At 35.0% G+C, this 19451-nt stretch overlaps 1 long non-coding RNA gene across 1 annotated transcript; it reads right to left on the bottom strand.

The window, feature by feature from the left end:
- Nucleotides 1-8747: 8747 nt before the first annotated feature.
- Nucleotides 8748-12134, bottom strand: LOC137629403 (uncharacterized). The gene is made up of 3 exons (XR_011041492.1): nt 11713-12134; nt 9650-9749; nt 8748-9139 (listed from the first exon to the last, which is right to left on the bottom strand). It is a non-coding gene; the product is annotated as an uncharacterized lncRNA (long non-coding RNA).
- Nucleotides 12135-19451: the final 7317 nt, after the last annotated feature.

Genomic DNA, 19451 nt, shown 5'->3' on the forward strand with positions numbered 1-19451 from the left:
AGAGGAAACAAATGTGTAGAGAGAGAGAGAGAGAGAGAGAGAGAGAGAGAGAGCGAGTTGAAAGGTACAAATAGAAGGGGGAGAGCGAGTTGAAAGGTACGAATAGAAGGGAGAGAGAGAGAGAGAGAGGAGAGAGAGAGAGAGAGAGAGAGGTAAAAAATCCTTGTGTCACCCTACAAGCTGATTCTTCTTACCAACCGAGTTTACTTTTGTTTGCCTTCTCTGGTATTTTACTTTCCTTAATTAGACACTTAGGCGATCTGGTACATGCAACAATGGGTATCAGTGAGGATCGGGAATCAGCCGAATAAAAAGCAAATTTATTTTATTTAGAATAATTTTTCTTTAGAAGTGACACAACCTGTTACTGCGATACGAACTACCATTTAGTATTTAGGAAAGCAATAGGCTTCGAAGATTGACTATACGTAGTTTTTTAATTTTCTAAATCTATAACAAGATATATTGAATGGTTTCCTTAATACTAACTTTTTTACTAATTACGAAAATTGATTTTAAGGAAGAATATGTAACAATTGACATAACATCAACGTAGTTTAAAATGATAATATTGCGAAGTAGAGTTTTCGAGAGAGAATATATAAGAAATTGGTATCAAGTTCTGTAGACTAGATTTCTATTTATAATTGCAATTTCTGCAAAGTTGAATGATATTATAAAAGCATCTACACAAACCATATAATGTGCTATATCAATATATCATATGTTACTAAATCCATTATCTACCCTAATTCATTTGCGTACGTATAGTTAAGTTTGGCTAAATTGCGTATAATTCGCTTGAGTGCTCAAGAGATTCTTAAATAAACAACATCTCGCATATAATTACGTACTGTACGTGTGCATTAGACCATTATTATTATTAATAGCTAAGTTACAACCCTAGTTGTAATATTTCAAAACTTTAAGCCCAAGGGCTCCAACAGGGAAAAAATAGCCCAGTGAGGAGAGGAAATAAGGAAATAAATAAACGATATGAGAAATAATGAACAATTAAAATAAAGTATATTAAGAACACTGACAACATCTCGTACCAACTACGCAATGGGCATTGTTAACGCAGGAAAAATCGATTTTACAATACTTTCGAACAATAAATTCATTGTATGTTCCAGAAAATAACCCGAAAAAAACCCTGTCCGTAATTTTTCCTCTAAAAAATAAATTCTGATGACGTATGTACTTCATTTCCCTTAGCCCTAAATGTTATGCATAAATCTAAATAAAATTTATGAATAAACCTCAGTAAATTAATTTCTTAGACCAATAACGCATTTTAAGCACAGGAATGAAAATACTATCTACTCTAAGTATTCCTAAGTAAGGAAAGTATCACTATCTTCTGGGATATAAATAAATATAGATTTTATGAATAAATCTCAATAAGTTAACTTTAAATCAATCACGCATTTTAATCATAGAAATTCAAAGATATCTACTCTTTTAAGTATTTTAAAACAAGGAAAATGAGATTGTAAATCTTGTAGGCGAACAAATCCTGCTAAAAGAATAGTTAATTTTGATTGTTTCTTTTAAATTCCTCAAATCAATCATGACGTATAAAACATGGCAATTAGAATGAGTACTCGGTAGAGCACATACCTTCGCCAACACCACTTAACAAAATAGGCAATTGAATTATGTACATTTTACCACTAGTTTCATGCAAATTGGATAAGAATTGACCACGATATAGCAAAAAGACATTTTTGATCTTTTCCTCACCTTGACCTTTGACCCAGTCACTTCCAAAATCAAAACAAATTGTCCTTGGATCATGGTCAATTATACCACCAAATTTCATGAAATTTGCCCACGATATAACAAAAAGACGTAAAGACCTTGGCTTTGTTGTATATTACAATATAGGCAATTGAATTATGAACATTTTGGCATTATTTTCATGAAAATCGGATAAAAAATGACCACGACATAGAAAAAAGACGTTTATGACATTTCGTTACCTTGACCTTTGACCCAATCACTCAAAACCTAATAAAATTGTCCTTGGATCATGGTCAATCATCCCACCAAATTTCATGAAATATGTCTACGATATAGCAAAAGGATGTAAAGACCTTCTTGACCTTGTTATATATCACAAGATATGCAATTGAATTATGAACATTTTGGTATAGTTTCATGAAAATCCGATAAAAATTTACCACGATATAGCAAAAACGTTTATGACATTTCCTACCTTGACCTTTGAGCCAACCACTCCCAAAATCTAATCAAATTGTTCTTCGATCATAACCAAATCACTCCCAAAATCTAATCAAGTTGTTCTTCGATCATAACCCAATCACTCCCAAAATCTAATCAAATTGTTCTTCGATCATAACCAAATCACTCCCAAAATCTAATCAAATTGTTCTTCGATCATAACCCAATCACTCCCAAAATCTAATCAAATTGTTCTTCGATCATAACCCAATCACTCCCAAAATCTAATCAAATTGTTCTTCGATCATAACCCAATCACTCCCAAAATCTAATCAAATTGTTCTTCGATCATAACCAAATCACTCCCAAAATCTAATCAAATTGTTCTTCGATCATAACCCAATCACTCCCAAAATCTAATCAAAATGTTCTTCGATCATAACCCAATCACTCCCAAAATCTTATCAAATTGTTCTTCGATTGGGACTAGTTATCCCACCAAATTTCATAAGATTCGATCAAATAGTTTTAGTTTTAAGCAAATCACAAACACAAATTACAAACACACAGGCAGAGATACAAACGTACATTTATCAAAACAACCTTCGCAACGAAATTAAACTCGCTAGACTATCCATTATACGATCCATTAATAACATCACCTGTATGGATGAATAAATATTCTAGACTTGAATATCTTTATTATATTTAGCGTAAGACTGGCAATAAAAGGCTAATTGCTTGTTTAAAAATCGTCAAGAATTCTCTGAATACCACAATTAATAAAATGAAAGTGATTAATAGCGATTATGGCGTTCATCTTAGATAATTTCACCGTATGTGGGAATTAAAATAAACTGAAAAAAAGCGTCAGTTTATTAATAAACGGTAAATATTGTCAGCACCGGAAAATACTTAATGGCCGTTCCTGTTTCGAAATTAGATCCCTTTTCGAAACCAATATACATAATTTTTCAGCGAAATAACACCTTTACGAAACAAATAATGATTACTCGATGATTGTCTTAACGAAAAGTTAAAAAAAAAACCTCAATAAATCACTATTTTTACCTGAAATTGTCTCGATACACAAGCACTGTTCAAATCCACCCTTCTTGTAGTGTGTCCGTAATTGGACTGAAATTTTCACGCTTCAGGCGGGAAAATTGCTCAAACCAATCAGAGGCCTCCAGCTTACCATGGCTTCGTTCATTGATTAAAATCTTTACGTTTTTTTAAAAGTGGAGCTCTGGTTGGACTAGACACACCATTTCAAAACACTTATTTAATAAGCTCATTCAGTATCTTTAATCAATATATGAATAACTTGTTCGAATGTGATATATTTATGAGGGTAATTCATCATTTACTATGTATAAAAATATAAAACATCTAAGACAACTGTTTTTCGTTCATAAACTCTACTCTATGAACGCATCCATACCATTGCTGGAACTATTTACTTTAGTTTATCAAAGAAGTTAAAGAAAACGATATTCAAACTTTCTTTAAAGAAAACAAATTTATGGGAAACTATGTAATTTATTTTACCTTCTTTAGGAGTATTTTGCCAAGTTTTATATGTTAAAAACTATGAAAATATATAATTTACACTACTTATATATTTCTATGATATGTTTGGACAGCTTCTCCTTTATAAATGAAAATATTTAAATCAATACTGTAACTGCTTATCCTCTTATGTACGGAAAAATACAATAATAAACTATAAATGTTTTTTTTAAGGAAGGCATCCCTTAACACCTAGAATTTTGATACAGCTAGGAATTTATCAGTAAAAGTTTAATTAATGAGTATCCGTCGTTACGTTAAGAAAATTCAATCTACGTTGACTTGGATGAACGGAATCGTCTGCCTGGTTCAATAGTTTATCCAGAAAAAAAAGTACTTAAGGTAACTTTATCTTTGCTATGAACTTGCTTTACATGAATTGAATTTACGAAATCTATGATAAGAGCAGCTTTGGCACTTGGCTTATTTACTGTATTATATATATATATATATATATATACACACAGACACACAGACACACACATATATATATATATATATATTTATCTATCTATCTCTCTCTCTCTCTCTCTCTCTCTCTCTCTCTCTATATCTCTCTCTCTCTCTCTCTCTCTCTCTCTCTCTCTATATATATATATATATATATATGTATATATATAATAAAAAATTACATTATAACAAAATTTTTACTATATTAACCAAAACGTGCCCCGGCAGCATACACATAATTATTAACTAAAAATTAAATTGTCTTAGGTAAGCTAATTTCATTTTGTCTCTAACACGTTCAAAATTAAGCCTTACACAAACATATATATATACCGGAAGAATCACCGATATATTTACCTTTTTTCCTTACAAGTCTGAAACATTGGTAGACACAGAACAACTCATGGCTAAGTTCATGTGTCACTAAAGAAGAACGTGAAGCCACTACAGATGCGTTCATATGTCACTAATGAAGAACGTGAAGCCACTACAGATGCGTTCATATGTCACTAAAGAAGAACGTGAAGCCACTACAGATGCGTTCATATGTCCCTAAAGAAGAGCTACGTTCATATGTCACCAAAGAAGAACGTAAAGTGACTTCAGCTGTGTTCATATGTCACTAAAGAAGAACGTGAAGCCACTACAGTTGCGGTCATATGTCACTAAAGAAGAACGTGAATCAACTACGGATGCGTTCATATGTCATGAAAGAAGAACGTGAAGCCACTATAGCTGCGTTCATATGACTAAAGAACGTGAAACAGCTTTAAAGATTATATCGGAAGCTGTAGAACTGTGTACTTTCTTCGACACCGACTGAATCTTAACTTTAGGTGAATTGTTAACTATGTGATGTTCAGATTTTGGTCTACGAAGAAATTTGGGTATCTTGCACAAGATGGTCGAAAATTTTGCCCCAAATTCTCATATTTCCTGAAACAATATTACCACAAATTCTTATATTTCCTGAAATATTCGTTCGGTCAAGTTCTGTTTAGTAACCTCCACCACACACATGCACTCTTAAAGCGAAGATAAAACTACAGCAATAACGTTTTCCTTTTTTTTTCAAAAACACGAGAAATTATTCAGAAATATTGGCTCCGATAGAAACTTATATAGGCAATAGAGAGTTCCATCTTCCACTATCTCGAGTTAGAATTCTCTAGTTTGGGGGTACACCCAGGCGCACTATTTTGTTCACTTATTTCTTTTCCTCACTGGGCTATTTTCCCTGTTGGAACCCTTTTAAGGCTTATACCAACCTTCTCTTCTAAGTAGATGTGTAGCTTAGCTTCAGAAAGTATATTTTCTGAAGCTGAAGAACTGGGTACCTTCTTTGACACCAACTAAATCTTAACTGAAGGTGACGTGTAGTCTAACTGTAGAGAAATAAATTGTGGGTTACCAAGAAATTTGTGTTTCTTGGACAAAAAGAAAAGTCAGTTTACTTCAAAATTCTTGCATTTCTTCAAAGCATTCGGAAATATGACTGGTAAAAGTGCAGGTTTTAATTCTGTTCAGCAACCTCCTTCCCTGTACTCATGCACTCTAAAATGAAATTGATAATACAGGATTATCGTTTTCTTTAAAAATCAGAGAAACTATTCAGAATTGGACATGACATACGCACTTATGTAAAGAATACAGTTCTTGTTTAAAATCATTTCTTTGCAAAGGCCATAAGACACGAAGGGTTGAAATGTAATAGGGGTAACTCCTGGAGTTGTGCTAGGAAGTAAAGTTGAATGGTAGAGAATAGTATGATGAACGGAAGCGTGAACGGATGTTAATTAAAAGCCTGAAAATTAAGTGCAGTTAGAGGTCAAATAAATGCTGCCAAGAATGTTTAATACTACTGCACCTTGAGATGTGCACATACTGCATTGAGATTGAACAATAAAGCCCCTTCACTAGAGACAAATGCATGGCGAGCAGACAGTTACCAATTTTGTGGTATGGGTGGCGATTAGGAATATGTAACGTCCTGGACGAATAAACCACTGGCAAACCATCAAATTACCTGTAAACTTTGAGGCACTTGATGGGCCCCTAACTGGGGTCACGTTGCCTAGCACAGCCCTGACTGCACTTTACATTCTGCGTCTGGCCCAAGTCGTACGTTCGCCTGCCTGTGCCTATACTGCCCGTCTTTGTTTGATTTGGTAACAGTTTCAAAACAGGGAGCATTTCGGACAAATCTGAGTGCCTGCCCTACATTTTCCCCTAATGTGGAAGGAGCTCAAAATCCCTTCTTTTAGAAATTGCTTAACCGAAATCAAATGACAACTCCTGAAAAATATATGTCAACAGATTCCATTTGGTCTTTGTAAACCAAGAGTTAAGAGTCTCTAACAAAAGTAACATAGCTTTAATATCCAAAATTAGAAGGCTGTGGTATAGTCAAATAAGTTTCACAGATTTAGAAATAAGTCTTTAGGTTAGATATCAAATTCCAAGTCAATAGTAACGCCATGGCAAATCCTGATCCAGGCGAGATTAATTTTAACTTTCTCGAGCATGAAAGGCAATTACTTCAAATCAAGACTTACGAAGTATTAAGCCCTGTCCACACGATCGAGCATGCCCGGCAGACAAACTGATACCAGACCACGATAGTTGGTAAGAATGAGGGTTAATGAAGTCAGAAGCGGGGAAAACCACAGACAGGGATCTGGCATCAGAGTGTTGCCAGATCCCTGCATTTAGTTTTCCTGCTTTTGACGTCATCAACCCTCATTTTCACTAACTATCGTGGTCTGGAATCACAGTTTGCCCGTCGGGCATGCTCGGCTTTACAAGGGACTTTGATTCAATCATATTCCATACACTTAATATGAATACCCAAGTGATTTTTTTTTCACCATTACTGTTCAGCAACCCAAAGTTTCTTTCGTAGTCACTTTATTTCAGCCTAAGATATTTCAGAGATTTTACCTAAAATTTGTGCATGTAGGATTTTTTTTCTTTTTTTTTCCAACTTGGGTTCAGCAGGTGTGGTATAATTTTCATAACTGTACATCTTGAAGCTACAAAATCGTTACTAATGCAAATATGGAGTTAACAGTTTCTGACCTTGCTGCAAGTTACCCAAAGTTACCAAAGCAACTACAGTATACCCTGTGGATAGACTACACTGACAGGCTTATGTAAAGCACTCCACCTCTGGGTCTTAGGCATTTATAGTTTCTGCATAAGTAGTAGGAACTCTAGGTAAAGCATTTTAACCAAAATAGGATATATCTTTACTTTTGTTCATTACTTCAGGTTTCTACATGAAATAAATTCCACAAATTCCCCTACTCAGGAAAAAAAATTGTCTATAGTACTTTCCAAAACAGTGGCATTTTGCGCACGATACCTTTGAATTATTTCATAGACTATACACCATAACTAATTAAATATATTAACTATGCAAAACTGTTTGGTTAAGTATTTAGTAATATTCTTTTTACTAAGCTTCATACTCAAAACTACTGCCACGTTAATATATGTCATGGCTGAGACTTTAATCTTCTGCCGACGTTCCTTAATCTTAACTCTCCTCACGTGGCTTATGAGAAAAACCTCTCTATATCCATATTACTTTCTAATAAATCAAGGATGTCAATGGTATATTACTCAGCAGTAAGAAAACTCAAAATCTTTTTATTAAGAATTTAATCAAGACTAATCAATACATAAAATTTTGTAAAAAAAAAAAAAAAAAAAAAAAAAAACTTTAAGAGAACAAAATTAAGTTCATAGTAAGACAAAACGTAAGTATTAGAACATTACTAGTGCTTAAAAAGCAAAATTAAAAAACTTAAAACTTGCCATAAAAATTTTCAAAAACTAAATTCAAAATTTAAAAGACTAAAAATTCCCATCAGGAAATGTAACAGGAAATTTAAAAAGGTTTAAAACTTGCCATGAACATTTTCAAAAACTAAATTTAAAATTGAAGACTTCTGAAGAATTTCCCATCAGGAAATGGAACATGAAATTTAAAAAGGTTTAATTGTAAGTAAAATAAAAGATTGGAATAAACGCACCATCTCTGTTGATGTCTCGCAGGATTATATACAGGAGAGGGGGTTTCCCAGCCCCCCCCCCCTCCCCTTTTAGTCGCCTTTTACGACACGCAGGGATAGTTTATTTTAAAAATAGAAAATTAAGGAAGATACATACATATACCAGGCACTTCCCCCAATTTTGGGCGGTAGCCGACATCAACAAATAAACAAACAAAAAGGGGACCTCTACTTTTACGTTCCTCCCAGCCTAACAAGGGACTCAACCGAGTTCAGCTGGTACTGAAGATATACAAATAAAATTTTGCAAGATACATTGAGAACTAGATTTAGATAGTTTCACAAGCTAGATATAAAAATTAACGTGACTTTACACAATCAAAACTGTATAAAGTCATTAACAGTGCCTCCTAGACATGACCCAAGATTAGTTATACTGTAACCAGAATCACGGGCAATAGAGACCCAGGTCCTCAAGCAGAAGTCATCCAGATAGTCATTCACCTTCATGGTACAGACAAATGTCACATTGGATTTGCGAAGAGACTTCAGTCAGTCTGATAGTAAAATCTAAATCGGTTCAAGTCCAACAGCTGCGGTGAAATACTTTAAAAAATTTGGGAAATCCTGCTGGCTTCCCTTGTTAGGATTCCCTATCCATAACAGTACCTATCAGCAGTGCCCAGTAGCTCCAACAGTGTCTTATACAGGAAACTCAGCAAGCTTCTATTTAATTATTCACTCCAAAATAATCTTCCTAAACTTAGGATGAATGCTTCAAATTATGGAGACCAGTCTAGGGTTCTCGTTCCTGCCAGATTTATGCACACCATCCTATAGTAATCAAACAGGTCATTAATCTCTGGAGCTAGGTGGTTTTAACTTTTCAACAGGTTGTCCAAATCAGAAGAACCCTGCAAAATATAATAGAATATAAAGCCATTGATAAATAGTTAAATTATTTTCCCAAGTCAAAGTGAAAGAGTTTAAAAACTTTCATATGTAAAACTAATAAGAAAAATAACTTTATACTTTTTCCTATGTCAATTTTATAAAAGCATCTAACAAGTTTAAAGTTTAATACTTAAGTGTTTAGTATAGTAAAGCAATGCCATCGACAATAGCTAGTCTCAAATTGAAATCCAAAATGTTCATGAAAAACTAGGTCACACCAATACCCGAGTTTATAAAGTTCAGTAATAAGCGCTTTGGTAAAAAAAAACTATAAACACTACTTCCCCTAATATATTTCAATCTAAAACTTTGATAAGCGCTTTAGCAAACAAAATCCATGAACATTACCTCCCCTAATACTTAATCTAAAAAGTTTAAAATATTCAGACAACACCATCCAAAAAAAAAAAAAAAAAATATATATATATATATATATATATATATATAAATTTCATATTAGTTACTCTTACCTTTAAAGAAAATATCCAAGGTTTCCTTCCATAATCGAAGACTCTCCCCAGAACGGCAAGATTTGAGAATTTGGAATAATCTTGTCAGTCAAGTGTCAACCTGAAAAATGTATAACGTGCAATTTAAACTAAAGTATATGACCTTAAATATTGAAGACACTAAGGCCATACAAGTGGTATAACCTTCAGAAATCCATGTGCTTGAACAGTAATTGAGAAGAAAGCAGTTTCAAGGTATCACTTACGGAATTAACTCCCTATTTAAACAAAATTCGTATCGGAACTTATAATTTTAGTCCAGAAAATTGTGCTCCTAAATAACTAATAACATTAAGTAAAATTTCACCTCACATTCTTGTTCATGATTATCACTGCTGTTAACTTCAGACTTTAAAACTTTTGAACGCCAGGTAACTAACAAATTTCAAAGAATCACTAGAAATGAGCTAGATGCTTAGCAAGCAGTTACCAGCATTTCTAACATGGTAGAAATTTATTTGTATTAATAAATAGAAATAACTGAACACCTTTATTGTAACAACCACAAGTGAAAAGTTGAAAACTACTTAAAGATACTAACACTGAGTAATAACCATTAATAGAAAAAACCTACTGATTAATAACCATAAATAGAAAAAACCTACTGATTAATAACCATAAATAGAAAAAACCTACTGATTAATAACCATAAATAGAAAAAACCTACTGATTAATAACCATAAATAGAAAAAACCTACTGATTAATAACCATAAATAGAAAAAACCTACTGATTAATAACCATAAATAGAAAAAACCTACAGATTAATAACCATAAATAGAAAAAACCTACAGATTTATAACCATAAATAGAAAAAACCTACAGATTAATAACCATAAATAGAAAAAACCTACCGATTAATAACCATAAATAGAAAAAACCTACCGATTAATAACCATAAATAGAAAAAACCTACCGATTAATAACCATAAATAGAAAAAACCTACCGATTAATAACCATAAATAGAAAAAACCTACCGATTAATAACCATAAATAGAAAAAACCTACCGATTAATAACCATAAATAGAAAAAACCTACCGATTAATAACCATAAATAGAAAAAACCTACCGATTAATAACCATAAATAGAAAAAACCTACCGATTAATAACCATAAATAGAAAAAACCTACCGATTAATAACCATAAATAGAAAAAACCTACCGATTAATAACCATAAATAGAAAAAACCTACCGATTAATAACCATAAATAGAAAAAAACCTACCGATTAATAACCATAAATAGAAAAAAACCTACCGATTAATAACCATAAATAGAAAAAAACCTACCGATTAATAACCATAAATAGAAAAAAACCTACCGATTAATAACCATAAATAGAAAAAAACCTACCGATTAATAACCATAAATAGAAAAAAACCTACCGATTAATAACCATAAATAGAAAAACCACTGATTAATAACCATAAATAGAAAAGAACACTGATTAATAACCATAAATAGAAAAGAACACTGATTAATAACCATAAATAGAAAAGAACACTGATTAATAACCATAAATAGAAAAGAACACTGATTAATAACCATAAATAGAAAAGAACACTGATTAATAACCATAAATAGAAAAGAACACTGATTAATAACCATAAATAGAAAAGAACACTGATTAATAACCATAAATAGAAAAGAACACTGATTAATAACCATAAATAGAAAAGAACACTGATTAATAACCATAAATAGAAAAGAACACTGATTAATAACCATAAATAGAAAAGAACACTGATTAATAACCATAAATAGAAAAAAAAACTAGTCATTCATGCCTTTAAAAATTTAACGACTATAAATATCTATGTAGCTCTTTGTATCATTTACAGTCTAAATCAATCTGGTATTCACAATTTGTAGAACCGATTAACTGTACCTGTTGAGAGAATTATAGTTCTACAAAAACTTTAAAAGCAAATATAAAAATACAAAATATATGCCTAAAAAACTGCATTTTGAAATCTTAAAACCCAGATTGCAAAACTTAGAATTCCATAATAGCTATTCGTACCTTGAAGAATAAACTGCCTTAGATTTTCCATTATTGTAGATTTCCTCATTTTTTCAATGAGAGACTTAGGCCCTCCAAAAGTAGCATATACCCAAGATTAGCATAGGGTTAACGTCCACCTGTAAAATTTAAAGAAATTTGATAGGCGCTGGCGCAAAGTCCTACTAGATAAGTCCAATGCAGCCAAGGTTAATTATTCTCCAATGTTTATTTGTTAGGACGAGAGCCCTATAGATGAAACTACTACAATGAAGATAATGCTAATTCCCTAATGTTTTATATTACATTAGGACGATACCCCCTTAACTGAAATTTCAATGAATTAAAGGTCAATTCTCCAATGTTCTATATACGTCAGGACGAGACCCACGTGGCTGAAACTACTATGAAGCCAAGGTTAATTCTCCTATGTTTTATATCACGTTAGGGCGAGACCCACAAACCGGCACAACAACCATATAAAATTCACAAGTATTTGACATTGAAGGAACACTAACTTCTGTAAGCAATAAATTAAAATGGTAATGCTTGTGTTCGAGAAGTACCATTGAATAAACTAATTCCCCACCCACATTTAATAAAGATTCTCGTAGTCATTCACTCCATTGCACCGAAAAATTAGGAACCTTAAAACCCCCAGTTTAAAAACTTAGTTCCCCCAGAAATAAGAGTCCATGATTACAAAATACAACCATTGCAGTTCATAAGCATTATGATTTTAATTCCAGTCTACCTACCTAACACTTGCATTAAAACTTAGCCACGTAGATTTGTATGGGCGCAACAGGACACTAACAGTGGGGTTGGACAGGACACTAACAGTGGGGTTGGACAGGACACTAACAGTGGGGTTGGACAGGACACTAACAGTGGGGTTGGACAGGACACTAACAGTGGGGTTGGACTTGCCCGGCTGAAGTTTGTCGTGCACTAAAAACTACAACCAAGGCCAACAACCAACCTATGAAGAGGTACTGAAATCGAAATAAAAACATGAAAGAACCTTTAAAATGGAACTTTCCTCTTTTAAATAAGATTTTTTTTTAGTTCTCTAATATAAAAAAAATATTACAATTCACGACCTTTAGATTTCTATTCACTTATTATTGGAAGCTAAAACTATTAGAATTTATCGCAAATGTTAAGATACAATTAAATTCAATGCTATTGGGGGATAACTCGTTAAAAAGGCTAAAATGCTTAACTTAAAGATAGGGACCCAGTCACCAATGATACCAAGATATCAGACTTTAAATAGGAAGAGTCCATGCATGCCAGTACTTAAGTCACTGTAAAAAAATCTATTTTTCCCCTGTGAGACCTTTGGCATATAGCACCCTGCTTTCTAAGGTTATAGCTTCAATAAAGATACTTTTACACAATACTAATCAGAAAAAAATACAGATTTACTGCTATCCTTAGAAACAATATAAGGATTTTACTCGCCAAACAGACTAACCTGAAATAAGAAAAGACATACTGCTATCCTCCTAGCTTTGATGTTATTGTTCGCCTGCGTTCTGAGCATCCCCACTTGCCTTATGGCCACGTGTGTATTGAATTTATTCATAATCACGTTGTCAAAACATTATCCTCAATACGGTTATTCCAATGACCAAGTTATTTGTATCAAGATTCATAATACCTTCAATTTACGCACAAGTTACTTCCTCAATTATACGTAGCGATTCATACATTTACAAAGTAAACTGTCAGATGCCCCACGTTGTCAATAACACCACACTACACAGCTAGTCATAAAGTCGTGCATTTATTAAGGCAATTGTCGAAAGCACCACGATCAACAGCCCAAGCTGAAACTCTAAGTGTAACGTTTAGGCAACTTTACCCTCATTAACAACCCGTCCTCAATTACTAGTCTTTAATTTAATCGAGCGAGCATTTATTAAATTTCACTATATAACCACTCACTGTAATTAAACTAGCAATAGATTATGTAATTAGCCCAGTAGCCATACGCTTTAATCAAAATCAGTATGGCCTAGTAACTAAATTATGTAATTAGGCCAGTAGCCATACGCTGTAAGCAAGCCAGTAGATATACGCTGTAATTAAATCTGTCGCCATACGATGTAAGCAAGCTAGTATCTATATCCTGTAATTACACCAATAGCCATGCCCGGCAACTACACCAGTAGCCATGCCCGGCAACTACACCAGTAGCCATGCCCGGCAACTACACCAGTAGCCATGCCCGGCAACTACACCAGTAGCCATGCCCGGCAACTACACCAGTAGCCATGCCCGGCAACTACACCAGTAGCCATGCCCGGCAACTACACCAGTAGCCATGCCCGGCAACTACACCAGTAGCCATGCCCGGCAACTACACCAGTAGCCTTGCCCGGCAACTACACCAGTAGCCTTGCCCGGCAACTACACCAGTAGCCTTGCCCGGCAACTACACCAGTAGCCTTGCCCGGCAACTACACCAGTAGCCTTGCCCGGCAACTACACCAGTAGCCTTGCCCGGCAACTACACCAGTAGCCTTGCCCGGCAACTACACCAGTAGCCTTGCCCGGCAACTACACCAGTAGCCTTGCCCGGCAACTACACCAGTAGCCTTGCCCGGCAACTACACCAGTAGCCTTGCCCGGCAACTACACCAGTAGCCTTGCCCGGCAACTACACCAGTTCCCTGGTATCCCTATGTGACTGGGTATCCAGTTGAATGTTACTAGCCTGCTTCTTACATTGTGCTGATATAGGAGGGATTTGATATCAGCTATCAGGAACTTGTTTTCTTTGTTTTTGTCCTGCTGTAGGGCTTGCATTGAGGATCGTGAATCAGTGTGAATGACTACTGGTCCTTCCTCATTCTCAATGGAGTATCTTAGGGCTTGTTGTATTGCAACAAGCTCTGTCTGCAGGGTGGAGACATTGTTTGATGTCCTCCAGCATGCTGTGAAATTGCAGGAGTGAACTGCAGCTCCCGCTGTTTGTGTTCCTGGATCCACTGTACCATCAGTATAGTAGATCTGTGCTCCTATGGTTTCTGCAGTTTGCATTGCTGCTGTTGCAGCATTTCTGAGTTCCTCTATGGTGCAGTTTTCTTTTGCCCTTGGGAGCTTGGTGTAGCTGAATTTTGCTACTTGTTTTTTCCATGGTGGAATGTGTTGGATACTCTGTGCTGTGTCTGGGTTCAGTTGTAGAGTATTCCGGCCAGCCCAAGTCTCTTAATGTTATTGCTGTGATCTTTGCCATAAGAGTTTGGGGTTTGAACTGCAGGATGTTTCTCCAGTTCCTATCCTCATAGCTTTGATGTTATTGTTCGCCTGCGTTCCGAGCATCCCCACTTACCTTAGGGCCCCGTGTGTATTGAATTTTTTTCATAATCACGTTCTCAAAACCATATCCTCAACACGGTTATTCCAATGACCAAGTTATTTGTATCAAGATTCATAATACCTTCAATTTACACACAAGTTACTTCCTCAATTATACGTAGCGATTCATACATTTACAAAGTAAACTGTCAGATGCCCCACGTTGTCAATAACACCACACTACACAGCTAGTCATAAAGTCGTGCATTTATTAAGGCAATTGTCGAAAGCACCACGATCAACAGCCCAAGCTGAAACTCTAAGTGTAACGTTTAGGCAACTTTACCCTCATTAACAACCCGTCCTCAATTACTAGTCTTTAATTTAATCGAGCGAGCATTTATTAAATTTCACTATATAACCACTCACTGTAATTAAACTAGCAATAGATTATGTAATTAGCCCAGTAGCCATACGCTTTAATCAAAATCAGTATGGCCTAGTAACTAAATTATGTAATTAGGCCAGTAGCCATACGCTGTAAGCAAGCCAGTAGATATACGCTGTAATTAAATCTGTCGCCATACGATGTAAGCAAGCTAGTATCTATATCCTGTAATTACACCAATAGCCATGCCCGGCAACTACACCAGTAGCCATGCCCGGCAACTACACCAGTAGCCATGCCCGGCAACTACACCAGTAGCCATGCCCGGCAACTACACCAGTAGCCATGCCCGGCAACTACACCAGTAGCCATGCCCGGCAACTACACCAGTAGCCATGCCCGGCAACTACACCAGTAGCCATGCCCGGCAACTACACCAGTAGCCATGCCCTGTAATCAAAGCAGTGATTAAAGTTGCATAAAGGAATAACAGTGAAAATACGTGCACCTATTAAAGAAAAATAGTTCGATAGTTTGGACGACTACAATCTCAAACTCGTTTTATTTATAGGTCAGGAAATTTACACATTTAGAAGTCCTGAAACTAACACGGAAACTTATTAAACCAAACCATACTTGCGTGAATAAGTTAAAAAAGTGCGTAGGAACCTCAAAACTCCTTTCATGTCTCGCCATATAATAGGATTCATGGTGTGGAATCCTATCAAAGTATTACGGCGAAAACAGTTCAAAACGAGAGAACCAACTTTATACTTCGATGAATAAGACTTGGGAATCTTCAAACTAGGGTCTCATCACTTTTGATTTTAAAATCGTGCCAGCTTTTTGATCAAATATTGCTAAAACATTTTAATTATATTCGCTTAAGATTAGCCCCAATTCGGAGTACTCATATGTTGAAACTAAGCTTTTCAGAAAACAACATCTAAAAAAAAAAAAAAAAAAAAAAAAAAAAAAAAAAAAACATAAAAAAAAAAAAAATTCAAAACTTCATCCTTATCCAAGTTGACAATCATATAGTTTCATTGCTGCGATGTTACCTAATGAACAGTGATTTAAGTTATAATCCAGCAATTACCAAGACGTATAACACTAGTTTATATATAAAAAAAACTACATAGAACAACAGAGACGTCATAATCACATATCAAAACACAGGGATCTCAAACTAAGCTGTGTAATTTACAAGAACTCATATAAAGACGTCTTCGATACGCAACTAGCACCTAATAAGTGCACTTAATTTGCCGTGAAAAAATTAAAATCATGGAGTAAACGATAGGAATTTACCATTTAAAAACACTTACGTAAAGTTGTGATATTACTGTCACCAATCCGTAAAATATAGCAAAGTGGGGTAAAGATACGATAGCCTGTAATTTACTGAAATCAGCTGAAAACTACTTTTATGGAGAAAGATTAAGAACAGAGATTTTTCTATAGTGTAAAAAAATTTTACTTTAGTTACACTCGATAGAATAAATTCAGAAAAAAGTAATATATTCAATTAAACGAACAAACACGGTCATAAATTAATCAACAACATCAAAAGTATACAGTAAATAACTTCTTGAATATTTTACCTTAAAATCCTCCTCTGCACAAGACCAACAATTGAACAAGACTAAAGTACAAACCGGTTGATTTGTCAAACGTCAGTTTTCCCGAAAACCTGGTAAGTCGATTTCAGCCAATCACAAGCCACGGATGAATAAAAACTACTCCTGATTGGCTGAGAGGACAAGCAAGGAATCTGGAAAAGCATGTTACGTCACAAAGGGTGACGCTTGTGACATCTGTTGGATTAAAAAAGAAAATATGGAAAGTAGATTTTAAAGAAATTAGTAATTTGAGTTAAAAATCTTAAGAAATTCTCCTCCTGTAAATTATTTCTGCTTGGAAAATTCTCATCTTACAACTTATTTCAACCGGAAAATTCTCATACTACAACTTATTTCTAAGTGGAAATTTCTCATTCTTCAACTTATTTCATACGGAAAATTCTCCTCCTGCACAGGAAATTCTCTTGCTGCAACTTATTTCAAACGAAAAATTCTTCTCTTGCAACTTATTTCAACTCAAAAATTCTCATCCTGCAACTTATTTAAAACAGAAAATTCTCACCTGCAACTTATTTCAAACGGAAAATTCTCATCCTGCAACTTATTTAAAACAGAAAATTCTCATCCTGCAACTTATTTAAAACAGAAAATTCTCATCCTGCACCTTATTTCAAACGGACAATTCTCCTCCTGCAACTTATTTAAAACAGAAAATTCTCACCCTGCAACTTATTTCAAACGGAAAATTCTCATCATGCAACTTTTTCAAAAGGAAAATTCTCGTCTTACAGCTTTCTAAATAGAAAATTCTCATCTAGCAACTTATTCCTAATGGCAAATTCTCCTCCTGCAACTTATTTCTAACGGAAATTCTCGTCCTACAACTTATTTCTAGCTAGAAATTTCTCACCCTACAACTTATTTAAAATAGAAATTCTCATCCTGCCACTTATTTCAAGTGGAAAATTCTCCTCCTGTAACTTATTTCAAGTGGAAAATTTTCATTCTACAACTTATTACTAAGCAGACTAAAGATATCACTCCTTAAAATTTAAGTATTTTATATATTCGTTTTGAAGACATTGAATCAAAATTGTATAGTATAAAACTAACATAAATTATATTTCGCGTAAACACAATTAGGACAAATAATTACTTTCTCTTTACACGAAAATTTTTTTTTAATTATTCTGAGGAGGAATATAAACGAACAGCATTATAAGATAACTTTATTACGTCTTATACGCTTCTTACCCTCATCCTAAGATGCCTAAATTCACAATCCTTACACGGGAGATAGTGGTGCTGGAGATATGGTTTTACACGGGAGATAGTGGTGCTAGAGATTTGGTTTTACACGGGAGATAAGGGTGCTAGAGATTTGGTTTTACATGGGAGATAGGGGTGCTAGGGATATGGTCTTATACGGGAGATAGGGGTGCTAGAGATTTGGTTTTACAAGGGAGATAGTGGTGCTAGAGATTTGGTTTTACAAGGGAGATAGTGGTGCTGGAGATATGGTTTTACAAGGGAGATAGTGGTGCTAGAGATTTGGTTTTACACGGGAGATAGGGGTGCTAGAGATTTGGTTTTACAAGGGAGATAGTGGTGCGAGAGATTTGGTTTTACACGGGAGATAGGGGTGCTAGAGATTTGGTTTACAAGGGAGATAGTGGTGCTAGAGATTTGGTTTTACAAGGGAGATAGTGGTGCTAGAGATTTGGTTTTACATGGGAGATAGGGGTGCTAGGGATATGGTCTTACACGGGAGATAGGGGTGCTAGAGATTTGGTTTTACAAGGGAGCTAGTGGTGCTAGAGATTTGGTTTTACAAGGGAGATAGTGGTGCGAGAGATTTGGTTTTACATGGGAGGTAGTGGTGCTAGAGATTTGGTTTTACACGGGAGATAGGGGTGCTGGAGATATGGTCTTACAATGGAGATAGTGGTGCCAGAGATATGATCTTACACGGGAGATAGTGGTGCTAGAGATATAGTCTTACACGGGAGATAGTGGTGCCAGAGATATGATCTTACACGGGAGATAGTGGTGCTAGAGATATGGTCTTACACGGGAGATAGTGGTGCTGGAGATATGGTCTTACACGGGAGATAGTGGTGCTGGAGATTTGATCTTACATGGGAGATAGTGGTGCTAGAGATATGATCTTACACGGGAGATAGTGGTGCTAAAGATATGGTCTTACACGGGAGATAGTGGTGCCAGACATATGATCTTACACGGGAGATAGTGGTGCCAGAGATATGATCTTACACGGGAGATAGTGGTGCTAGAGATATGGTCTTACACGGGAGATAGTGGCGCTAGAGATATGGTCTTACACGGGAGATAGTGGTGCTAGAGATATGGTCTTATACGGGAGATAGTGGTGCTAGAGATATGGGTCAATGTCGAGTTTATTACATACAGAGAAAATGCATATTCAAAAACATTGAATTTTGTTAAATAATTCTCAAATG

This window comes from Palaemon carinicauda, chromosome 37 (genome assembly GCF_036898095.1).
Source record: "Palaemon carinicauda isolate YSFRI2023 chromosome 37, ASM3689809v2, whole genome shotgun sequence".
Classification (NCBI taxonomy): domain Eukaryota; kingdom Metazoa; phylum Arthropoda; class Malacostraca; order Decapoda; family Palaemonidae; genus Palaemon; species Palaemon carinicauda.